The sequence below is a fragment of the Dicentrarchus labrax genome, unplaced genomic scaffold (assembly GCF_905237075.1).
Source record: "Dicentrarchus labrax unplaced genomic scaffold, dlabrax2021, whole genome shotgun sequence".
NCBI lineage: Eukaryota > Metazoa > Chordata > Actinopteri > Moronidae > Dicentrarchus > Dicentrarchus labrax.
The window spans coordinates 156581-183016 of NW_026136954.1; the positions used below are offsets into that span (position 1 = coordinate 156581).

Consider the following 26436-nt stretch of genomic DNA (forward strand, 5'->3'; position numbering starts at 1 on the left):
ATACTATTTGAAATAATTATTAGTGGTGGGACTCGATTAAAAAAATTAATCTAATTAATTAGAGGCTTTGTAATTAATTAATTTAAATTAATCGCATATCAATATTTGACACGAGAAGCAACATTTTTCAATTTAAATGGAATTTAGCTTCCTGAAAGCTTGGTGGATGAAGCTTTTTGTGAGTCTCGTGGAGGCGGGCACGGAGGCTCCTGTCCCTTCTTCCAGAAGGCAGGAGGCTGAACAGTGTGTGTGCAGGGTGGCTGGCGTCGCTCACAATCGAGGTAGCTTTCTTGTAAGGAAGGGAGTGGGGCACCAATGATCCTACCAGCTGTGTTGACTATACGTTGCAGTGCTTTCCTGCTGTATTCAGTGCAGCTCCCGCCCCACACAGCTGGACAGGATACTTTCAATGGTGCCCCGGTAGAATGTGCACATGATGGGTGGGGGAGCTTTTGCTCGCTTGAGCTTGCGAAGGAGAGGTAGAGGCCGTTGGGCTTTCTTCACCAGTGATGCAGTGTTGGTGATCCAGGAGAGGTCCTCGCTGATGTGCACCCCCAGGAATTTGGTGCTGCTCACTCTCTCCACAGCAGCACCATCGATGGTCAGTGGTGGGTGTTCGGTGTGGTCTCTCCGGACGTCAACAACAATCTCCTTGGTTTTGCTGACATTCAGCAGGAGGTTGTTGTCTCTGCACCACGTGGTCAAAAGGTTGACCCCCTTCCTGTAGTGGGTCTTGTTGTTCTTGGTGATGAGATCCACCAGAGTTGTGTCATCGCAAACTTCACCATGTGATTGGTGCTGTAGGTTGGTGTGCAGTCGTGAGTCAGCAGGGTGAAGAGCAGGGGACTGAGCACACAGCCTTGGGGGGCCCCTGTGCTGAGCGTGATGCTGCTCTTGGTGTTGTTGCCGACTCGTACCGTTTGTGGCCTCTCACTGAGGAAGTCAAGCAGCCAGTTGCAAAGGGAGGTGTTGAGCCCCAGCTGGTGCAGTTTATAGATGAGTTGTTGTGGAATTATGGTGTTGAATGCTGAACTAAAGTCTATGAAAAGCATTCTCACATGTGAGTCTGTTGTGTCCAGGTGGGTGAGGGCTGGGTGGAAAGCAGAGCAGATTGCATCCTCTGTGGAACGTTTGGCTGGGTATGCAAACTGAAAGGGGTCCAGGATGGGGGGAGGATGGACTTGATATGAGACATGACTAGCCGTTCAAAATACTTCATGATGATGGGGGTCAGTGCCACAGGGCGATAGTCATTGAAGCAGGATGGAACAGGTTTCTTTGGTACAGGTATGATGATGGTGGCCTTGAAATGTGATGGGACAGCAGTTTGACTCAGAGAAGTGTTAAAGATATCCGTGAAGATGTCCTTAAGCTCCTCTGAGCAGTCCTTCAGCACACGGCCTGGGATGTTGTCTGGGCCTGTTGCTTTGCGGGGGGTTGATGGTGGAGAGTGACCTCTTCACACTGGCAGCAGACAGGCACAGAGCCTGATCATGGGGAGGGGGTGGAGTTTTCTGTGGGCTTGTGTTATTTGTAGCTTCAAACCGTGCGAAGAAGCTGTTGAGGTTGTTGAGCAGAGAGATGTTGTCGTTGCAGATCTGGGGCGCGGGCTTGTAGTCCGTGATGGTCTGAATGCCCTACCACAGGCTCCGCGTGTCTCTGCTGTCTTTGAAGTTTTAAAAAAAAAAATGTTTTGGGGGGGGGGTACAATATCTGGCAGACAGGTAAACAGTCTGAAATAATATGTTTCGCCCCATATCTTTGGCTAGAAGAGAAGAAACTTGTTCATAATCACAGAGGATATAGAGTAGTATCTGAAGTTCACATAAAATAAATTATTTGATGGTCAGGCTTCATCTGTCTATTATAATACATTTCGAGTGAAGTAGATTTCATAGACGTAATTGAAGCCAGAAAACAATCACAGTGATCTTGATTTTGGATATCGACGTTTATTTAGTTCGACAAATTTCATACCAGGACTTGAATTACAGCGTGTTATATGTCAAATCACATGAGGAAATGGTTTTCCCGTTCAGTACGTAGTACGACGTACAAAATAATAAAAGCATTTATTTTGATGGGTGGGCCATGTTGCAAAACCTCGTAGATAATTACAACACCAGAACATTGAATTAAACAATGCAATTGTTATTAGTTTTAATTTACTTGGGTGAAAGCAAGCGCAACGCTGTTCCTACGCCTTCGCTGAATGAATGCACGCTCCCGCGGCCAGGGGAAACACTTTCTGGCGGGGATACCTACATTGGCACAACACACCTGGAACTCGCGCAACGAGCAACGTTACGCACTGTTTGGAATGCAAAAATAAATTTAAAATTAATTGTGTTATTTATTTATTTTTTCTGTAATTAATTAATCGTAATTAACGCAATAAAGTCCCAGCCCTAATAATTATATATATTTAAAGTAGAAACTGCACATGCCTATATGGTGCATCTTGGGGAGATCCTTGTTGTTGTTGTTGTTGTTGTTGTTGTTGGATCTCAAGTCGGATGGAGGGGCCTTCATTTGGCATCTGCATCCTCATTTCTATTGCATGATCTATCAATGTGTCAGTTAGATATAAACAATTTTAGAAAGTTTAACCTCTGTCTGACTAAATTAATTTTAGAAAGCAAACACAAGTACAGCAAACAAATTAACATGCCTGGCATTGCTGAGTGACTTGCTGTTGACACGCCCGACTTCCTGTTGACACGCCTGACTTCCTGTTGACACCTGCATAAAAAGGACCTTTTTAAAGGATTTTTTAGTGCTTTGGATGCTGAATCTGGCTGAACTAGGAATTAGAATTCAAACCAAAGCTGCAAGCTTTTATTATTTTTTATTTGATTTTATGAATTAAGTAGAAGGTAGATTGAAATTTGGAAAATAAAATTGATATTCCACATTTACATCTATCTCATAACATTTTCATTTTAAAAGAAAATGCAATAAAAACGACTTTTTAAAAGTTAAAAAATGCATAAAAATGAGAAAAATCTATAAATTACAGAGCTAACACTTACTCACCACTTACTCACCAGTGCTCCTTCTGTAGCTCCTACTTCTGTAGCTCCTACTTCTGTAGCTCCCACTTCCTGTTGACAGAGGAAGTCCATGTTTTCATCTACAGGCATTCATTATACAATAGATTGAAACATGGAAGGTAAGAACATTACTGATTGAATTTAAACTTGGAAATTATGTTGTGTATGTTTTTTCTACTTCTTATGACATAGGAAGTAGATTTTCCTAGATCTATTTTTATCCAACATGTTTATGGTAAATTATTAAATACACTACACCTGCACATTCTGTATGACATTTATTAAACTAGAAAATTCCTAAAGAAATTTTGATTGTGCCTTGCTCTGACCCGTCACTCTGGCCCATACATTACTGACACTGCCGAGTAGTTTACAGTATGTGACCTCTACCATCGCTTAGGTGTGTGACAGATCAAGCTTTCAACATCTGTGTGTGTGTTCATATGAGAGAAAAAAAAAGACTGTTCAAAATGTTGACAGTTTGCAATATTGGAAATATTGTGGAAATTGTTTTTGTGAACCAAAACAAATTGACACTACTCAGTGACACTACTAGTAATTTCATGTCATATTATTTATTTGAACGTTTTTCAATGGAGCCAATAACATTCGTCCCATAACTGTCCTCCAATCAAAGTTATTAAATGTCAAATCAGGTCACGAAATGCGAGAGCAACTTGTTGTTACGGCGATGACGTACGAAAGGAAGAGTTGAGGGGACAGAGAGGCAGGTCAGAGAGCAGAGAGGGTGCGTCTATATTTACCCATATTTTCTATTTATCGCATCCTCTCTCCTCTGTCCTTCACCATGGCACACACATAATACACGGTTAATCAGCATTCTCACCTGTGTTTAATTCGGCGTATACTTTATCCACCAACCACCCCGTATTTTAATAATGAATCGTGTTTTATTCCATCTATTCCCATGATCTCCTCCCACTGAAATAGCAAGCCTGGTAATGAGTTGATGCGACAAAGTCGGCCCAATATTTTGTATTTATGGATTATATTGATGGCGAATTGACAAGAAGATTGTTGAGATATGATGACTTTTTTTCCCTTTGTTTCTACAGTTATGTGCTTTTATGTGACCGCAAATAATTGTTAATATATGAGATTTCTTAAATGGAGCTTGGCATAATATTGTCCCGCGATTTATGCAGGAAGGGCCATGGTTTAATTAAAATTGCTAAAGTAACTAAATAAGTAATAACCACAATGATGGGAATAATAAGTATGTAGTAATAATGATAATAATAATAACAACAACAACAATAAGAAGAAGAAATGGTATCAATAACACTGATAACAATAGTTATATTGATGAGTAAAATATAATTAAAAAAGAAAACTATTCTTAATGTGCAGTCATAGGCAGTGTAGGTTGTTGAAACCTTTAGTGTCCAGCAGAGCCCCTACCTGTTAGCATACAGTGAACACTGAGGAAAACATTAACGCTAGCTACTGCTAGCATTTTAATACCTACTCATTCACTTTAGCTAGCACACATAAGCACATTAACCATAGCTACGCGCTAATTGTTAGCTACGAGCTAAGCGCTAGCTACGCGCTAATTGCTAGCTACGAGCTAAGCGCTAGCTACGCGCTAATTGCTAGCTACGAGCTAAGCGCTAGCTACGCGCTAGCTTTGGTTAATGTGTTTAATTGTATTATGCACCTGAAGGAGTGCTAATGTAAATTAAGTTACGGCTCATAGCAGGGTAACATATTTAAGGAGCTAGTATTTTAATACCTTCTAATTCTCTTTGGCTAGCCAGGTAGCTAGCGCTAGCATATTAATACCTTGTCATCCTGTGTAGCTAACCATGTGGGTGTCCCAGGCAGACCTTTGGTTGTCCTGGCAACCAGGGCAGGCCACGGCAGCTGCGCACTCTCTCTCTGTCTCTAACACCTGAGAGACACAGAAAATCTTAAAATGAATCCCCTTGAACCATATGGGCCAGGAACGACCGAAATGAAAACCGAAAACACCGTCAGCATCCTCATCTTGTTCACCATAGGAGTCCCGAGTTTCAGTGGTTGAAGTTAAAAAATGTGACCTCTGGAGATTGAGAAAGAAGAGGTTCAACGAGCTCCTTTAAAAATTTCTCCTCTGCATTTAACATGGGACTAGATGGGACCTTGAGAGGGAGTTGCTGGCGCATCAGTGCGTCTCCCGCCAAAACTATTTGTCTGACAGCTTCAGCGGTGGTATCACTGCGACCCCAACGGATTTACCTATCTTTCTATCAATAAATTATTTCTGTAGAGTGACATCTGTGGCCTTGAGAGCAGTTTACAAATTTATTTTTCGACAAATGTTTCGCTCTCCTCACACTCTAGCGATGATGTCACGCACTCTGAAGATTCTCGCAATACACACCCATTCATTTTTTGGCCTGGTTTTTGGCGAATTATTGGTTAACCGTTTGGTGAAACGCTTAGAAAAGTCATGGCACTAATGTCCTCACCGAGCCGCACGTTTTGACACCTTTTTTGAAAAACATACGGAAGAATAATAAGAAAAGTAAGTATGGGGAAGAGTAGTATTGTGCTTGCTTTGCAAGGCACAATAATAAACTTTACAGTGTTGCATTCATTCCAGGCATTCAAACTGGACCATTTCCTATAAATAAGTCCACTTGTGTTGAAACGTTTGTTCAATACGATGCCAGCTACACGCTCCAATTGTCCCTCATCACTCTGAGGTAGTTACAACACTTCATGAGGTGGAAAATCTCAATGTGGGTGCCTAGTCTTCCAAGATAACCCCCTTGTCTACTCATTTTTGTCTCAAACTCCAAAACTTCTCAAACTGATGAACAAGGCCACACTCTGCCATGACAAAAAAGTGACAGTTAAATCTACAATGATGCTGATTGCTATCTGACTAGCTTGAATGATAAAGCTGTCTAGCTTGTTGTGGTTTTAAGGTTTTTTAATAATTTAATGGTAATCCCCCAGGAAGGCCCCCAAAATGTGCCCTAAAGTCAGGAGTCCAAGGCAGCTCCTTTCATGTCAATTAGCAGGGAGGCCTTAAGGTCCATAAGTCCTGCCTGCAGTCAAAAGTCCATCAGGGGTCAAACAATAGAATTCAAGATACAGGCATTATTCTGCGACATATTATATACATCACTGAGAGCCTGTCTGCTAGATGACAATGTGGTTTTTAATCATGGAATCATCGATTCGCCAATCGCCATACATTATCTATACGAAAACCCTACGTCGCGTGCCGTGGCTTAGGCCTACGCAAAAAATTAAGAAAAAAAAACCCAAACATGTTATGTAAGTCAATAAACGTCATTAATTGATGCTTTCTTATCGTTTTTTGCCTTGATATATTGTTTTAATACTTCTATATAACATATAATAAGTCTGACTCCTCGTGGACTTTGCAGAAAAAATCCTATTGTCCTGCACAAAATGGCAAAATAAACTTCTTGGCAATCTAGAGAATCTAGGCTTATGACCTTTGGGATAATTTGCATAAGTTTTTGGTTTAATAACGACGATATAACCTTACCTTGATAACCCAACGTTAAACGTGCAGTGCTGTGCCTGGCCTCGCCCCAGAATTTTTCAGGTGCCTCGATCGTGCCTGCGGTCAGTGTTGCCAGGTCCGTGAGGCAAAGGGCAGCCAAACTCCAAACAACTCCGTCAACTCCAACCAGCCCAACCGGGTGTAAAAACCAGGAAAACTTAACTTTTGTCTTGTATAATACAGATTCAACATTATTATACCATACTTTATGGTGTTACTTTGTGGATTTCTGTCTATGTAACAGAGTGGTGGGGGGTGGGGTGGGTAGAGTGTGGTGGTGGGGGAGGATTGGAAAACTTCTTAATTGGCTTCTGCCTCAAGTTTATTCTTTCTTTAACTTTGTGTGCTTGCCTTGTGTTTTCACAGATAAGGCAGGAGGACAGTTGGTCATGACAGATGTAAGTAAGAACGTGCATGTGCTTGTGACTGCAGGTTTCACCTGATTACAGTTGGGAGAATGCAGTGCATATCCAATCCAATCTAACTTTATTTGTTAAGCACTTTAAAACAACCAAAGTTGACCAAAGTACTGTACAGGAGAATAAATAAGACATCATAAATAACAGACATAACAGCTCACATGAGGCGCAAAATTACATACAAAATACAACAATAAAATGATTAATGAAAAGTAATAATGTAAACATGTGTCATATATATATATATATATATATATATATATATATATATATACAAGCTTATGTATGATAGATACTTGACAATACAAGAAGATATACATACAATAGATAATATCTTATATATTGGAGTACAACAATCTCGTTCCATACGAGCAAGCGGTGTGCATGGATAGCATTCTGGACACAGAACATCCCTGGCCTTGGCAAAAACACAGAGTGGTATGCATTTCATATACTGTGCGTATTCTTAAGTTGTGGAAGAAGTATCATATCCTTTACTTAAAAGCATGTCTATTTACAAAGTAAGAAATACTGATACTACACTGTAAAAATACTCTGATCACAAGTAAAATATTATTTCAGTATAATCAGTAAAGTATAATTAAAGCATTAAAGGTTGAAGTTGTCCAATAATTGTAGTGAAGTAAAAAGTAAAATATTTTCCTCTGAGATGTAGTGCAGTAGAAGAAGAAAGTAGCATAAAAGAAAAGTGCCAGTACCTCAAATTTATACTTAAGCACAGCCCTTTAGTGAATACACATTTCATCACTAGTATTCTTACATTCAGGTATTCCAGTGGACATATTTGCATTCTGACAAAATGTGCATATGTATGACAGAAAAGATCTCTGAAGCTACATGCTATATACAATTCAATTCAATTCAATTCAATTTTATTTGTATAGCGCCAATTCATAACAGAAGTTATCTCAGGACACTTTTCAAATAGAGCAGGTCTAGACCGAACTCCTTATAACATTATTTACAGAGACCCAACAGTACCACCATGAGCAAGCACTTGGCGACAAGGGCAAGGAAAAACTGCCTGTTAAAAGGCAGAAACCTAGGACAGATCCTCCGGCTCTAGGTGGGTGGTCGTCTGTCTCGACCAGTTGTGGTGAGAGAGAGAGAGAGAGAGAGAGAGAGAGGGGCAGAGAGAGAGAGAGAGAGACAAACAGACAGACAGACAGGTGCACAGCAACAACAGTATTGGCAATGGCAGTCAAGCAGGACCATGGCAGGAGGCTCCACCAGGATCCATGAGAACCTGCGAGACGAGAAAGCACAAGAACTCCGGGGAAGAAGTGGAGTTAGTAACATGCATTAATGGGACATGAATGAGTGCATAAAGAGAGAGGAAGGGAGGAGCTCAGTGCACCATGGGAAATCCCCCGATAGTCTAGGCCTATAGCAGCATAACTAAGGGATGGTTCAGGACTCACCTGATCCAGCCCTAACTATAAGCTTTATCAAAGAGGAATGTCTTAAGCCTACTCTTGAATGTGGTTAGGGTGTCTGCCTCCCGAACCACAACTGGAAGCTGGTTCCACAGGAGAGGAGCTTGGTAACTGAAGGCTCTGGCTCCTGTTCTACTTTTAGAGACTATAGGAACCACAAGTAGCCCAGCATTCAGAGAACGTAGTGTTCTAGTGGGGTAATAGGGTACTATGAGCTCTTTAAGATATGATGGGGCCTGATCATGAAGAGCTTTATAGGTAAGGAGGAGGATTTTAAATTCAATTCTACATTTTACAGGGAGCCAATGCAGAGAAGCTAGTACAGGAGAGATGTGATCTCTTTTTCTAGTTCCTGTCAGTACTCGTGCTACAGCGTTCTGAATTAATTGGAGCGTTTTAATGGACTTATTGGGGCAACCTGATAATAAAGAGTTGCAGTAATCCAGCCTTGAAGTAACAAATGCATGGATTAGTTTTTCTGCATCTGTCTGTGATAGGATGTGTCTAATTTTTGTAATATTACGTAAATGAAAGAAGGCAGTCCTAGAGGTCTGCTTTATGTGGGAGTTAAATGACAAATCCTGATCAAAGATAACTCCAAGATTCCTGACAGTGGTGCTAGAGGCCAAGTTAATGCCATCTAGAGTGACTATATCTTTAGACAATGTGTCTCTAAGGTTTTTGGGGCCAAGAACAAGAATTTCGTTTTTTTCTGAGTTTAACATCAGAAAATTGCAGGTCATCCAGGATTTTATGTCCGTAAGACATGTTTGTAATTTAGATAATTGATTAATTTCATTGGGTTTGATTGATAGATATAACTGCGTATCATCTGCATAACAGTGAAAGTTAATGGAGTGATTCCTAATAATGTTGCCTAAAGGGAGCATATATAAAGTAAATAGTATTGGTCCAAGTACAGAACCTTGTGGAACTCCATGACTAACTGTAGTATTTATTGAAGATTCATCGTTAACATGTACAAACTGCGAGCGATCTGATAAATATGACTTAAACCAGCTTAGTGCGGTTCCTTTAATGCCAATTTGATGCTCAAGTCTCTCTAAAAGAATATTATGGTCAATGGTGTCAAATGCAGCACTAAGATCTAATAATACAACTACAGAGACAAGCAGTTGTCAGAAGCAATCAGAAGGTCATTATTAACTTTAACCAGAGCTGTCTCTGTGCTGTGATGAACTCTAAATCCTGATTGAAAATCCTCAAATAAACTATTGTTATGTAGAAAGTCACAGAACTCTTTGGCGACTACTTCCTCCAGAATCTTAGAGAGGAAGGGGAGGTTAGAAATCGGTCTATAGTTGGCTAAAACCCCTGGGTCAAGAGTGGGCTTTTTAAGAAGGGGTTTAATTACAGCTACTTTAAAGGACTGTGGTACATATCCTGATAATAAAGAAAGATTAATTATTACTTAATAAATAATAAACTTAATGTTATTTATATAAAACCACACTTATTACTGAACTTAAAAATGACCAAAACTCTTCTTAAAATGAAAACACTATGTTTCATTCATATTCCAGTTACACATGTTGTAAGTAACAAAGCTATAACTTTTATGTAAATCATCATCATCATCATGTCCTCCATCAAGGTGGTTTCTAGTATAATTAAGTGTGAGCTGGTAATGGAGCTCTGCAGTCAGTGTTCATCTTGATGCATCATCCTTTGGATATTGTTAGCGCGTTCGTTGATTTGCAAGTAAGGAGAACTCCAAGTCGGAAGTCCGTTTTAGAAAATGTATTTGAGCATTGAGGAATTAAAAGAACATGTACATGGACTCTCTTTGTTCTGAAAACCACAGTTCACTGACTCTAAGAGTGAGCGAGTTGCTGCAGCCAACGTCCCAAAAAGAAGTGCCGAACTAACAGGTATAGAGAGTTTTGTACGAGAATGTGCTGTTATCTTATTGGTCTAGAAGTGTCGATGGGGAGGAGCCGTGGTTTAGACTTAGCTCCCCCCTGATAGGCCCATCTCGATGTCTGTCCTCTGCTCCTGTCTCTAATCGGAAGGGGTCAGCAACCTGGGGAGGAAGAACCCTGTGCTGCCTCTCCTGACTGTTAACTCCCTTCACAATAAGAGCATGCTGACGGTTATACCCTGTGTGTGCAGCCTTTAACAACAACAACCTATGTGTAACCAAACCACGCACTTAATGTGCAAACAATTATTCTGTGAGGGAGCGCATCATAACACTTATGTTAAGTAATATAAAAACACTCACTTTTTCTGATATAATACAGCACTTGTATTGCTATTGAAATATTTATCCCTAACAATAGACTGTCCTGAAGCTGCAGCTGTCTCTGTCCTCTGATGGGTCCAGGAACACCTGAGCTTCATCAGGTCACCTGTAGGACATGGCAGATTCAGTGTTACTTGTAAAGCAGCATATAATATACAGTATAATATAATACAGTACAACAGCTCATTGTGGCTCACAGTAGTCCTATGTTATAAAATAAGCTATCTAATGGCAGCAGATACACACACAGGACATTTACTGACTGTAACTGACGTTGTAATAAGTTCCCGGTGCAATAACAGACATTTGAGCCTCAGTGTTTATAATACAATAGGAGATTATATGAGTATAGGATGTTACACTGGACCTACACTTATATCGTCAGTAATAGCAGTACTTCAGTAACGCTAAATAAACAGATCCGAAAACTTTTATTGGTCGCGGTTTGACTCCACAAAACAACCTAGTGAGCAACCTTAGCTGCTCGGTGCTAATCAAAGTTACACGATAATACTAAACTAATGAATCCCTGCAGTTTGACTACTTCTCTCTCACTGTAGCTCTAGCAGAGGAACAACAAAGCTAACGCTAGCTGAGATAACGTTAGCACGTCAGTATAAAGTTACACAAGAAGCATCATGAAAAATAATCATCATAACTTACTCCCTGTATTTTGTTAGCTTCTAAGGAGGCTTGATCACAGTTTGACTATTTCTCTCTCACGGTAGCTCTATCTTTACCTCCGGTACATTTACATACAGCAGCACACAGACACACCTGAGCGCTAGCGCTAGCTGAAGTAACGTTAGCATGTTCAAGACAGGGACTACACAAAAAGCAACATGAAAAACAACCACCAGGCTCCAACCTAATTAATGGCTAACGAGCGTTAACGATCACACTGTCCCTCGTATTATAACATAAAGTCTGACAGACTCAGTAACTATAGTAACACAGTGAAATCACAGAGCTGCTGTGTGCTAATCAAAGCATCAATCCTACCTAACTAATTACCTTACATGAACAATGAAAAACAAAGCATACATTCTTAAAAATACTTACAGTTACTTTCTCTGCCGATCTACCTAACTAAACTACTACTAATCGAATTCTAGTAACACACACTACTTTCTTTTTGGGTTTTTATTTATTTTTTGCTATGAACAATGAACAATGAACAACCTAAATAAGTCACTTATCTAAAAATCTACCTAACTGAACAATTTACTACTAAAGTTCTACAATTGTAACATTACAATCTACCTAACTAAACTACTACTAATCTAATTCTTATGCACACACACACACTGTATCACACTCACTCCTTTGTTTTTGTGGGATTTTTTCGTATTCTTTTTATTTTTTGTTTACGCAGAACACACACGAGCAGTAACAGTAACTCCCACTAACAACACATTAACAGACAGGAACTCACTGTCTCAGCAGATTTCTTCTTTTCTTAGTAAAGCCCTCGAATGGCCTCACAGGCACTAACTCTGCTTCACAGGCTTTAATGTATTCCTTGTAGGCATCTCTATGGGTCTGGTCCTTGTCTAGCCTTATAAATGAGAGCTCCTTGGGAGACCCAGGAATGGATTTGGAGACAGGCAAGAGACGGACGACCTGCTTCCTAATGTCAGATTGCTTGCTCAGGGCTTTTTCGGCCAAACATTGTCAATTACAGGACCACAGAGAATGTAGAATCATAATTAAGGTCCAGTGTTGCCTTCGCTATGGCCTTGTCCAAGATGAACTTTTGGTCCTGGGCCAACACATTAAAATTGGATGGGTTAGACAAGCTGTTCTTTTGGACTGAGTCCCTGCTCCCATCTTTCAGGTTTAGATCCCTTAGCTCCACTGTAAAACTAGCCCTGACCTTGTTTATGAAGTCCACAGCTTGGTTGCGGTCTGTGAACTCCATGCCTGCAATGTTGGTACGTGATTGGTGGTACCGTGGTACCACAGAGAGGTCTGTGCAATACAGTGGCTGAATGTATTGTTCCACTGAAGGCGTTGGGCTTGGCTGGATCCAGCTATTGCCACATGTTTTTTGAGCATGTGAAAATGTTTCTTTATTGAGACATGGTTCACATGTAGCAGTCTGATGTATGAAATTCGGTCCGTTATGGACTCCAAGCTCTCGAGCTCAATAAAGAGACTGTCGATGTCATATCCCTGGTCTTCAAAGTCCCTTGCCCCAGTCATAGCAACTGCTAAAGACTGGCACTTTGACTTCTGGGTCATGAAGGAAGTCTTTGAACTCAAAGTGTTCCTTAAAGGGGCCAATAATGGCATGAGTGTTGGCGGTACCGAGCTCAAGAAAGTCGCTAGTGTGTCCAAAATCCATCTGAGGAGAAACCCAGTGTTTTAATTAACTTATACGTGAGTATTTTCCTTTTTCTGTTAAGTTAAGTTGTAATTATATTAAATACTGTGGTAACTATTTACAAATATATAATAACAAATAAACTAGTCACTATTGCCATGGAATGGTTAATATGTTAAATCTGGGACCTTGACCTACCCCACCATTTTCGGCGGCGCTTTTTCCATAAATGTTGGTCCCAAGTGGGTAGGACCTTGCGTTTAAGAGTTACGGCCATTTTGAACTTTGAACTTTGAAACGTTGCTGTATCTCAGCAACCGTAGGTCGTAGAGACACAGGGTCAAGTCCTGCGTGTTCACCATGGTCGAATTGGGTGGGGTAGCCCGGTTCGGGAGTTATTGGACCGAACGTGCGCCCATTCATTGTGAATGGGGTGGATGCTATGTTGAAAACCAAGTGAGGACTTTTCAGAAAGTGTGTAGGAGCACATTTCAGGCCATTTTGAGTGGATTGGAACAGGTTTGTATTTTTTTTTTTTTGGTTCTCACGCCAAGTGGGGGAGTGTATAAGGTAAGTATAACTGAACAAAGTCAGGTATCGGGTGAGTTGTGGACTCTTTGGTCTGTCCTCAGGGGTCCTAGGGACAGGAATAGCTCTGCTGTGTAAAATCAATCTGCAGAGTCCCTGGGATCACTGAGGCACACAAGCCCCCACGCCACGTCAAGGCAGAGTCCATGTGGAGGATTAAATGGGAACAGAAATACAAAAAGACAAAAGAAAAGTCATGTCTTACAAGATGCCATGATTAAAGAAAAATGTAAATAAAAAATCAGGATGCCACATCGGGTCTTACACTGCCTGCTTGATCAAACAAATTAACTAATTATCTAACTAACCTAACAATCTACCTAATTGAACAATCTACTAAACTACTACTATTGAACAATGAAAGATGAACAACCTAACTAACTAACAATCTTTAACAATCTACCTATCTGAACAATCTATTAAACTACTACTATTGAACAATGAACAATCATAACCTAACAATCTACCTTACTAAACAGCTACAGAACATACACAAACAGTAACAATAACTTGCTTTGGTGTCCCAGACATGAAGGGACCCCGCTCAAGAGGGAAGGGACTCAAGTGAGTGGGATCAGCATTAATAACACAGACCTGAGAGACAGAGGCCATGGGGTGGGGGGGCGGGGTGGGAGGGGGGGATAAACTCGGACGGTTTGGTTTCATTCTGTTTGCTCGGTGGCCTTGGGGGTCCCAGCCCAAAGATCCCCTTCACCTTGTCCTTGAGACTCTCCTTGCTAGGTTGTTTGTTCATGGCCCAAGCTGGAGGAGGGACAGCAACAAGCCTCTCAGTCGCTGTCACTGCTCTCTCCTCTTTGCAGGATTTTCTTTCCGCAGGAGTTTCTTTCCGCTTGAAGGCAGAGCGAACTCCTGCTTCACCGACACCTTGGTCTTGGATTTGCTTTCTTTGTTCAGCAACTTCAGACCATGATTGATTTTTTTTCAACATTTCGTAATTCTTGCGACCATGAACGTGGAAGTTTTCGTTTCATTTGGTGTGCTCGGTGGCCTCGGGGGTCCCGGTCCAAAAATCCCCTTCACCTTGTCCTTGAGACTCTCCTTGCTTGATTTTTGTTTATGGCCCAACCTGGAGGAGGGTAGTATGGGAGTTGTCCTCCTCCTCTGCACTGGAGGCCGACTTGGACTTCTTCACAGAAGTTGTGTCAGGGATCAGGGCGCTCTTTCGTTTTTTAGTTTGTTTGGTGCCGTTCTGCATCTTGTCACTATTTGACTCCTCAGTTTTGCGGTCTGTGCCTGGACATGCACACTTAAGTCCATGTGGAGTTTTTTTTTAAATTTTTTTATTAGTTTAAGACACACAAGTGTCCTTTATCATAAAAGGAAAATTTTTTACAGATTGAAAGTGAAAAGGGTGGCTTAGTGGCTTTGTACATTATATGGGCTTTAAATGTCCCTCCCTGAGGTTAGAATAAATTAAGGCCAGGAGCCACGGCCTGTAGCCACGGTCTGTAGGATAAGGGGTATCGACATGAGTGCACCCCGGTGCAGGACGTTTCCGGTGAATACCTTTTGACGGGGAAGGTGCCAGAGATATGGGAGGCAGACATACCCCACCAAAGCCGCCTAGCGTCTTTCCGACGGCACCAAGCCCGAGTCCGTGCGCCTCTCCACCCCGGGAGAAGTGGAGTCGGGCAGCACATGTGCTTCCAGCCGTAGCCGCAGCACAAATGGTGCAGCGGGTAGCGGCTTTTCACAGCCAAATTTGAGGCACTTCCTGTGGTGCCAGAGCCACAAAAATTGAGCCCCACTATTGGGGGGATGTCAGTTTTCAGTCAGAAGCGGTCGCAGGTGTCTAGCCCTTCGTACGGCCGAGCAGGGCCCAGAAACGTCACTCGACGAGGCCCTGCCATCGTTTACGCCGTGACCTCTCGACCTTTGGTTTCTGCCAAACACACACACGCACACACACGCACACACACGCACACACGAGCAGTAAGACTAACTCACACTAACAACGTGTTAATGGACACGTAGTCACTGTGTCAGCAGATGTCTTGTCTTACGGACAAAGCCAGAGAATGGCAGAACAGACGGGCGGGAATCACATGCGCTTCAGTCGTAGCGGCTTTACACAGAGAAATCCAAAGTGTGGCGGGTGCAGTTCCCATCAGTGGCTACAGAGGGGGTGGAAAAAAAGACAGGCAGGCAGGCAGTCACAGGGAGACACAGACAGGCAGAGCGTTTAAGATGAGGCAAGGTCAAAGGTCAATTGGGAACTTATATCTCTGTTTCTTTCCAAGTATATTTTGTGTGAAGGGAGACTAGCAAATGAAGAATTTCATTGCCCGGTGCCAACTATGTTTCCACTGTGTATATTGTTTTAGCTTTGTTTTTCACTCAATTGATGTTACAAATGGGATTCCTGATTAAAAGTCTATTTGATACGTGTTGAATTTGTGATATTTATATCTATACATACGTACATGTGTGAGTTTTTCTCCAATTATTAATTGAGAAGGAATGAAACTGGGGCTCAAAGGTCAGGGGTTACGGTTAGAGCAAGGGGACTAGTGGACTAATGTGGTGAGGGTGTCTACCCTCACCACATTAACAGGAGGAACCCAGCCTTGAAGCATTTGTTACTTCAAGGCTGGATTACTGCAACTCTTTATTATCAGGTTGCCCCAATAAGTCCATTAAAACGCTCCAATTAATTCAGAACGCTGCAGCACGAGTACTGACAGGAACTAGAAAAAGAGATCACATCTCTCCTGTACTAGCTTCTCTGCATTGGCTCCCTGTAAAATGTAGAATTGAATTTAAAATCCTCCTCCTTACCTATAAAGCTCTTCATGATCAGGCCCCATCATATCTTAAAGAGCTCATAGTACCCTATTACCCCACTAGAACACTACGTTCTCTGAATGCTGGGCTACTTGTGGTTCCTATAGTCTCTAAAAGTAGAACAGGAGCCAGAGCCTTCAGTTACCAAGCTCCTCTCCTGTGGAACCAGCTTCCAGTTGTGGTTCGGGAGGCAGACACCCTAACCACATTCAAGAGTAGGCTTAAGACATTCCTCTTTGATAAAGCTTATAGTTAGGGCTGGATCAGGTGAGTCCTGAACCATCCCTTAGTTATGTTGCTATAGGCCTAGACTATCGGGGGATTTCCCATGGTGCACTGAGCTCCTCCCTTCCTCTCTCTTTATGCACTCATTTATGTCCCATTAATGCATGTTACTAACTCCACTTCTTCCCCGGAGTTCTTGTGCTTTCTCGTCTCGCAGGTTCTCATGGATCCTGGTGGAGCCTCCTGCCATGGTCCTGCTTGACTGCCATTGCCAATACTGTTGTTGCTGTGCACCTGTCTGTCTGTCTGTCTCTCGCTCTTTCTCTCTCTGCCTCTCTCTCTCGCTCTCTCTCTCTCTGCCTCTCTCTCTCTCACCCCAACTGGTCGAGACAGACGACCACCCACCTAGAGCCGGAGGATCTGTCCTAGGTTTCTGCCTTTTAACAGGCAGTTTTTCCTTGCCCTTGTTGCCAAGTGCTTGCTCATGGTGGTACTGTTGGGTCTCTGTAATTAATGTTAAAGAGTTTGGTCTAGACCTGCTCTATTTGAAAAGTGTCCTGAGATAACTTCTGTTATGAATTGGCGCTATACAAATAAAATTGAATTGAATTGAATTGAATTGTTAGGGTCAGGCAAAAGACAGGCAGACAGGCAGGCAGGCAGTCACAGGGAGACACAGGCAGTCAGTCACAGGGAGACACAGACAGGCAGAGCGTTTAAGATGAGGCGAGGTCAAAGGTCAAATGGGAATATATAGTACATTTTGTGGGAAGGTAAACTATCAAATGAAGAATTTCATCCTGAGACACGTCGGCTGCAGCCGTGGCGCTCAGATCTGGAGCACCGCCGTATGTGGCGCTCAGATCTGGAGCACCGCCATATGTGGTGCAGGCCGTAGCCAGGTGTCTAGCCCTTCACATGGCCGAGCAGGGCCCAGAAACATTTCTCGACGAGGCCCTGCCATCGTTTACACCGTGACCTCTTGACCTTTTTTTCAGAAGGTGTGTAGGAGCACATTTTGAGTCGATTTGGGCAAGTTTGTATTTTGACTTTTTTGGTTCCCTCGCCAAGTGTGGGAGTGTATAAGGTAAGTATAACTGGACAAGGTCAGGTATCAGGTGAGTTGTGGACTCTTTGGTCTGTCCTCAGTGGTCCTAGGGATTCTGCAGATTGGTTCTACCTAGCTGAGCTACTCCTGTTTGGTAAGGCAGGAATAGCTCTGCTGTGTAGATTCAATCTGCAGAGTCCCTGGGATCACTGAGGCACGCAAGCCTCTACGCCACGACAAGTCAGAGTCCATGTGGAGGATTAAATGGGAACAGAAATACAAAAAGACAAAAGAAAAGTCACGTCTTACAAGATGCCATGATCAGGACTTACACTGCGTATGATTAAAGAAAAATGGAAATAAAAATTCAGGATGCCACATCGGGTCTTACACTGCCTGCTTGATCAAACTAACTAATTATCTAACTAACCTAACAATCTACCTAATTGAATCTACTAAACTACTACTATTAAACAATGAACAATGAACAACCTAACTAACTACCTAAATAACTAACTAACCTAACTGAACAATCTATTAAACTACTACTATTGAAAAATGAACAATCATAACATAACAATCTACCTTACTAGCCCAAAGATCCCATTCACCTTGTCCTTGAGACTCTCCTTGCTGGGCTGTTTATTTATGGCCCAACCTGGAGGAAGGTAGTATGGGACTTTTCAGAAAGTGTCTGTGTGTGACCGTGAAAGTGGAGAACAAACACCTTCTTGTCATCCTACTCTGCACTGGGGGCCAACTTGGACTTCTTCACAGAAGTCCTGTCAGGAATCGGGCGCTCTTTCGTTTTTTAGTTTTAATTTTAAATTATAATGATTGGTGCCGGTCTCAATTGGTGAGTATTGGACTCTTTGGTCTGGCCTCAGTGATCCTAGGGACTGTCTGGGTTGGCTCCATTCAGCAGAGTTTACTCCTGTGTGGTAAGACAGGAGTAAAGTCTGCTGAATGGGGCCAACCCAGACAGTTCCCAGGACCACAGAGGCACGCAAGCCTCCACGCCACGACAAGGCAGAGTCCATGTGGAGGATAAAATGGGAACAGAAATACAAAAAGACAAAAGAAAAGTCATGTCTTACAAGACGCCATGAGCAGGACTTACACTGCGTATGATGAAAGGAAATGGAAAATAAAATTCAGAGTGCCACATCAGGTCTTACACTGCCTGCTGGATCAAAGGGAAACCAAAGCAAAAAACAGGATACCACATTGGGTCTTACACTGCCTGCTGCATCAAAGGAAAAAATCCTCTCTGTTTTGTCACGCTCTTGTCACTGACTGAACTCGTTCCAAGCGACACGCTCAGCTTGTAGTCCAGCGGTGACAGAGGACGACCATAAAACACCTCCTTCAGTGCAAGCTCGCACTGGAATGCCCTCCATGTGGCATTGAATCATGGAGGACAAACACCTCCTTGTCCTCCTCCTCTGCACCGGAGGCCGACTTGTACTTCTTCACAGAAGTCAGGGCGCTCTTTAGTTTTTTTGTTTGTTTGGTGCCGTTCTGCATCTGGTCACTGTTTGCCTCCTCAATTTTGCGCTTTATGCCTGGACATCCGCATACACGCACCGACTGAACATGCTCAGGTATCAGGTGAGATGTGCACGCTTTGGTCTGACCTCAGTGATCCTGAGGCCAGACCAACAGTTTCAAACTTCCCAGGAAGGGGACCACAGGAGAGAAAACCAATCCGCAAAAAAAGGTTCGTAACAATTAACGATAGGTCATGCCAGTTAGACTACTCATACAACCTTTTTTTTAGTGTCCTTGTTGGTCAGTGCAGTGGTTCACTACAGACACATTTTGAGGCCCTAATCTAGTCTGGTGGGATGTGTAGTAACTAGTATTGTGAAAATGTGTAGTGACGAGGAGGGGGGGAGGGGGTATAGTGTTGAAAATGTTATTAGTGTTTATAACAACACGTCTTTTTGTCAGTTACTCCTCAAAGCATGTGCCGTGTGGGAGTGGGTATGGTAAGTATAACTGAACATGCTCAGGTATCAGGTGAGTTGTGAACTCTTTGGTCTGGCTTCTGTGATCCTAGGGACTGTCTGGGTTGGCTCCATTCAGCAGAGTTTACTCCTATGTGGTAAGGCAGGAGTAAACTCTGCTGAGTGGGGCCAACCCAGACAGTTCCCAGGACCACAGAGGCACGCAAGCCTCCATGCCACGTCAAGGCAGAGTCCATGTGGAGGTTTTTTTTTTTTCTTTTTGCTATGAAAACTGAACAACCTAAGTCACTTATCTAACAATCTACTAAATTACTACTATTGAACAATGAATAATTCAATAACATTACGATCTACCTAACTAAACTACTACTAATCTAATTCTAGTAACACACACTACTTTCTTTTTGGGTTTTTATTTATTTTTTGCTATGAACAATGAACAATGAACAACCTAAATAAGTCACTTATCTAAAAATCTACCTAACTGAACAATCTACTACTAAAGTTCTACAATTGTAACATTACAATCTACCTAACTAAACTACTACTAATCTAATTCTAGTAACACACACAACTTTCTTTTGGGGTTTTTATTTATTTTTTGCTATGAACAATGAACAACCTAAATAAGTCACTTATCTAAAAATCTACCTAACTGAACAATCTACTACTACAGTTCTACAATTGTAACATTACAATCTACCTAACTAAACTACTACTAATCTAATTCTAATGCGCACACACACACACACACACACACTGTATCACACTCACTCCTTTGTTTTTGTGGGATTTTTTCGTATTCTTTTTATTTTTTGTTTACGCAGAACACACACGAGCAGTAACAGTAACTCCCACTAACAACACATTAACTTCTTTTCTTAGTAAAGCCCTCGAATGGCCTCACAGGCACTAACTCTGCTTCACAGGCTTTAATGTATTCCTTGTAGGCATCTCTATGGGTCTGGTCCTTGTCTAGCCCTATAAATGAGAGGAGACCAAGGAATGGATCTGGAGGCAGGCAAGAAGCGGACGACCTGCTTCCTAATGTCAGATTGCTTGCTCAGGGCTTTTTTGGCCAAACATTGTCAATGACAGGACCACAGAGAATGTAGAATCATAATTAAGGTCCAGTGTTGCCTTCGCTATGGCCTTGTCCAAGACCATCAAGATGAACTTTTGGTCCTGGGCCAACACATTAAAATTGGACGGGTCAATTCAATTCAATTCAATTCAAATAGAGCAGGTCTAACAAGGTCAGGTATCACGTGAGTTGTGGACTCTTTGGTCTGTCCTCAGTGGTCCTAGGGACAGGAATAGCTCTGTTGTGTAGATTCAATCTGCAGAGTCCCTGGGATCACTGAGGCACGCTAGCCCCCACGCCACGTCAAGGCAGAGTCCATGTGGAGGATTAAATGGGAACAGAAATACAAAAAGACAAAAGAAAAGTCACGTCTTACAAGATGCCATGATCAGGACTTACACTGCGTATGATGAAAGAAAAAATTTAAATAAAAAATCAGGATGCCACATCGGGTCTTACACTGCCTGCTTGATCAAACAAATTAACTAATTATCTAACTAACCTAACAATCTACCTAATTGAACAATCTACTAAACTACTACTATTGAACAATGAAAGATGAACAACCTAACTAACTAACTAACAATCTACCTATCTGAACAATCTATTAAACTACTACTATTGAACAATGAACAATCATAACCTAACAATCTACCTTACTAAACAGCTACAGAACATACACAAACCGTAGGGGGGGGGTTGGGCTGTTGTTATTTTTTTTTTTTTGTTTAGTTTAATGATTAACTCGGACGGTTTGGTTTCATTCTGTTTGCTCGGCGGCCTCGGGGGTCCCAGCCCAAATATCCCCTTCACCTTGTCCTTGAGACTCTCCTTGCTAGGTTGTTTGTTCATGGCCCAAGCTAGAGGAGTTTAGTATGGGAGTTCTCCTACTCCTCTGCACTGGAGGCCGACTTGGACTTCTTCACAGAAGTTTTGTCAGGAATCAGGGCGCTCTTTCGTTTCTTAGTTTGTTTGGTGCCGTTCTGCATCTTGTCACTATTTGACTCCTCCGGTCTGTGCCTGGACATGCACACTTAAGCCCCACGTCAAGACAGAGTCCATGTGGAGTTTTTTTTAATTTTTTTTTATTAGTTTAAGACACACAAGTGTCCTTTATCATAAAAAGAAACATTTTTACAGATTGAAAGTGAAAAGGGTGGTTTAGTGGCTTTGTACATTATATGGGCTTTAAATGTCCCTCCCTGAGGTTAGAATAAATTAAGGCCAGGAGCCACGGTCTGTAGCCACGGTCTGTAGGATAAGGGGTATCGACATGAGTGCACCCCGGTGCAGGACGTTTCTGGTGAATATCCTTTGACAGGAAGGTACCAGAGATACGGGAGGCAGACGTACCCCACCAAAGCCGCCTAGCGTCTTTCCGACGGCGCTGAGCCCGAGTCTGTGCGCCCTTCCCCCCGGGAGATGTGGAGTCGGGCAGCACATGTGCTTCCAGCCGTAGCTGCAGCACAAATGGTGCAGCGGGTAGTTGCTTTTCACAGCCAAATTTGAGGCACTTCCTGTGGTGCCAGAGTCACAAAAATTGAGCCCCACTATTGGGGGGATGTCAGTTTTCAGTCAGATGCGGTCGCAGGTGTCTAGCCCTTCGCACGGCCGAGCAGGGCACAGAAACGTCACTCGACGAGGCCCTGCCATCGTTTACGCCGTGACCTCTTGACCTTTGGTTTCTGCCAAACACACACACGCACACACACGCACACACAAACGAGCTGTAAGACTAACTCACACTAACAACGTGTTAATGGACACGTAGTCACTGTGTCAGCAGATGTCTTGTCTTAGGGTTAGGGTTAGTGATGTGTACCAGCTCTTCAGGAGATAGAAGACCAGGAAGGCACCAGGTCCAGACGGCATCTCACCCTCCTGTCTATAAGTCTGCGCTGACCAGCTGTCCCCCCATCTTCACAAGGACCACAGGAGATGTGTGAAGTCCCCTCCTGCTTCAGACACTCAACAAAAATCCCAGTCCCAAAGAAACCCTCCATCTCATGACTGAATGACTACACCCCCTTCGCCCTGATGTCTGTAGTCATGAAAACATTTGAGAGACTTGTGTAGTGGAAATTCTTCTCAACGTTGAGAGGTGCTAAGTCTCTGAAGAACTTTCAAGCCGGTGTGATAATCAAGTCACTTTAATTCATGCAGCATGGAGAGAAGGTCACGCAGTGAATGTTCTCTCCAGACTTCCAAAATGCTCTCTCTTATATACATTTCAGTACATCTCATTACTAGGAAGGACCAGGAAGCAGAGCTGCTGTCTTACACACTTCTGTGCGCTTTCTTTAGAACAGTCACCCACCCAAAACCCCATAGAGACTGTGTCTGTCCCCCGACCACCTAAATTATTTAAAGAAATAAAAACAAGAGGAGTTCAACATAAAAATCTAATAAAAATTAAAACTAACTCCTCAGTAGCACTAAATAAGAGAATGAAATGTGGGCTGTTAAATATCAGGTCTCTGTCCTCTAAAGCTGTTTTAGTGAATGAATTAATATCAGATTATGATATTGATTTACTTTGTCTTACTGAGACCTGGTTGTCCCACGAGGAGTATGTTAGCCTAAATGAATCCACCCCCCAGTCATATTAATACTCACATTCCTCGAGGCACTGGCCGAGGAGGTGGAGTAGCAGCCATATATGATTCGAGCGTTTTAATGGACCCTAAACCTAAACTAAATTATAATTCATTTGAAAGCCTTGTTCTTAGTCTTTCTCACCCAAACTGGAAAACACTGCAGCTAGTTCTATTTGTTATAGTGTACCGCGCTCCTGGACCGTACTCTGATTTTATATCTGAATTCTCAGAAGTTCTATCAAGTTTAGTCCTTAAATCAGATAAAGTAATTCAGTCAGGACCACTTTCGTCAAAATATCTTATATTCCAAGCAGAATTTACATTTGGTGATATGGCTCTGTTCTGGGACCTCCTTGTCCTTCTGCGTGCCTACGTGGAAAACCTTAAGTCAGGGAGAGCACACCTCCCTGCCCTTCCATGTGCCTACATGGAAAAGTTTAAGACAAGGAGAGCGGCAGCAGAGACCCCCCAGGGTACAGAACAGAGCAAGCATCAATGGCAATCAGAAAATGACATTGATTAATTAGAAACAACATAAAAAGGAGGAGCTGGGGTGGAGGTGGGTGCAAAAGGCTTGTAGAGGAGCAGCAGAGATAGGCAGGCAGGCTAAAGCAGCTTAAATAAGGCGCCATGCATGATGTTTGCCAATTGGATGCTTGAGGAAATCAGGTGAGCTGTCAGCTGACTGTGTATGGTATCCAATGGGAAGCTTAGAGGAATCAGCTGATATATGTTTATGACTAGCTGTGATCGTATATTTAAGAGCAAAAATGCATGGTCTGATTTTGAATTGATAGTCAACTAACAGAAAATCGCCTAAGAGATGGAGTATGAAAGCAGTTGCAGTTATTTAAGAGAATCCAGCAGAGAGCGTCTGATAAGGTATCAAATATCTGGGGCTGCTGTAACAACCAAAGGTGAGCCTAACTGAGAAGTACATTTCTCTTCATTTAAACCGAACAGATGCCAATGTGAAGGTGTAATGCATGACTTAAAGGTTCTCATGGATCCTGGTGGAGCCTCCTGCCATGGTCCTGCTTGACTGCCATTGCCAGTACTGTTGTTGCTGTGCACCTGTCTGTCTCTCTCTCTCTCTCTCTCTCCCCCTCCCCCCCCAACTGGTCGAGACAGACGACCACCCACCTAGAGCCGGAGGATCTGTCCTAGGTTTCTGCCTTTTAACAGGCAGTTTTTCCTTGCCCTTGTCGCCAAGTGCTTGCTCATGGTGGTACTGTTGGGTCTCTGTAATTAATGTTAAATAGTTCGGTCTAGACCTGCTCTATTTGAAAAGTGTCCTGAGATAACTTCTGTTATGAATTGGCGCTATACAAATAAAATTGAATTGAATTGAAATTAAATGCATCTGTGACATCTGCCTTGGCTAGCCACGTGCCTCTACATGCTTCTTTAATCAACTGATGGCATTGTAGATTATAGCATAAAATAAGGAAAAAGTGCCAGAGGATTTAAACTATTCATGCCTTAGTTTCGCCGTTGCAAGAGCAGACAAATTAATAATTATGTTTATTTATTTTCCCTGAATATTTCCTGGTAGCTATACCTTAATGCTTGTTGAGAAGGCGATTTATGAATGGACCAATATGAACCTTTTGTTATACTTTCTTCAGTAAAGCATCGACTATCTCAGCTCTTGTAAAACAGATTGTAGGTTTTGGCAACCAAGTCAGTCCAGCTAAGAACCATGAACCAGCCCTATAACAGATGATTCACTAAACAGCTTTTAGATGCTTTCTTAGCTCCTTCCCCAGCTCAGGGACGTTTACTGGGGTTGAAGGTTTATCTCTCATGCCCCCCTTTTTGAGAGGCAGCACGTTCTTCCCTATGGTGATTGGGACTGCACTTCCCAGCATTCTCGGCGGGAATGTGACGCCGTCAAAACAAGCTGCTGTGACGTCATCGTCAAGCACTGCACCTGTGGAACCATGCACTCTACCTGCAGACAGCAAAGAGGGAAACAGGCCAACTGCGGACGAAGACTGGCCGGCCTGATGTGCCGAACCGAACCCTGGACCCTTGAACCCATGACGGCAAGCGACAACCGGATGTTGGACAGAGCAAGACAGGCGGAGCCGGCCGCTGCGCCTGGGACCCGTGCTCCCCTGGAAGGCAGTGCAGCGCCGGAGCCAGAGCCGGGACCGCAGCGGAGCCGCAGGAGCAATTCCTCCCCCCTTCTGCGGACCCCCCCCAGAACCAGAGCAGCCGGACAGAACTGCAGATGTTGTTCAAAAACGACACTCTCCCCAACAGCCGAGATAGCTGCTGAGACTTCACAATGCAATCGACCCGCCATGATACTCACCGCAGACAGGACAAGTAGAAACAACCGACAAACCACAAGTAACGCACACAACATCCTAGCAAAAGGCTTGTAGAGGAGCAGCAGAGATAGGGAGGCAGGCTAAAGCAGCTTAAATAAGGCGCCATGCATGATGTTTGCCAATTGGATGCTTGAGGAAATCAGGTGAGCTGTCAGCTGACTGTGTATGGTATCCAATGGGAAGCTTAGAGGAATCAGCTGATGTATGTGTATGACTAGCTGTGATCTTATGATATAGCTGTAACTGAAAGCTAAGCCTGACTTCGTGCCCTGCCTGAACTAACGCTATGCTCAATTTATTGTAGGTGATTTTAATATTCATGTGGATGTTGACAGTGACAGCCTTAGTAATGCATTTATATCATTAATAGACTCAATTGGCTTCTGTCAGAGTGTAAATAAACCAACTCATTGTTTTAATCACACTCTTGACCTTGTTTTATCATATGGCATTGATATTGAACATTTAATAGTCTTCCCACATAATCCTTTCCTATCTGACCATTATTTAATAACTTTTGAATTCATGTTGTTAGATTATAAGCCATTAGGCAAAACTTCCTACAGCAGATGTCTATCTGACAGTGCTGTAGCTAAATTTAAGGAGATTCCTTCAGTGTTTAATTCAATGCCATGTCTGAATTTAACAGAATCCTATAACGACTTTAGTCCCTCTGAAATTGATAATCTTGTCGATAGTGCTACAGGCTCAC

At 42.7% G+C, this 26436-nt stretch overlaps 2 long non-coding RNA genes across 2 annotated transcripts; one reads left to right on the forward strand and one right to left on the reverse strand.

Moving 5' to 3' along the window:
* Positions 1–2671: 2671 nt before the first annotated feature.
* Positions 2672–5037, reverse strand: LOC127360847 (uncharacterized). Its single transcript, XR_007883945.1, has 3 exons — positions 4860–5037; positions 3037–3104; positions 2672–2742 (listed from the first exon to the last, which is right to left on the reverse strand). It is a non-coding gene; the product is annotated as an uncharacterized LOC127360847 (long non-coding RNA).
* An 11227-nt stretch (positions 5038–16264) lies between these two features.
* Positions 16265–24743, forward strand: LOC127360848 (uncharacterized). Its single transcript, XR_007883946.1, has 2 exons — positions 16265–16903; positions 24383–24743. It is a non-coding gene; the product is annotated as an uncharacterized LOC127360848 (long non-coding RNA).
* The last annotated feature ends 1693 nt before the right edge of the window (positions 24744–26436 follow it).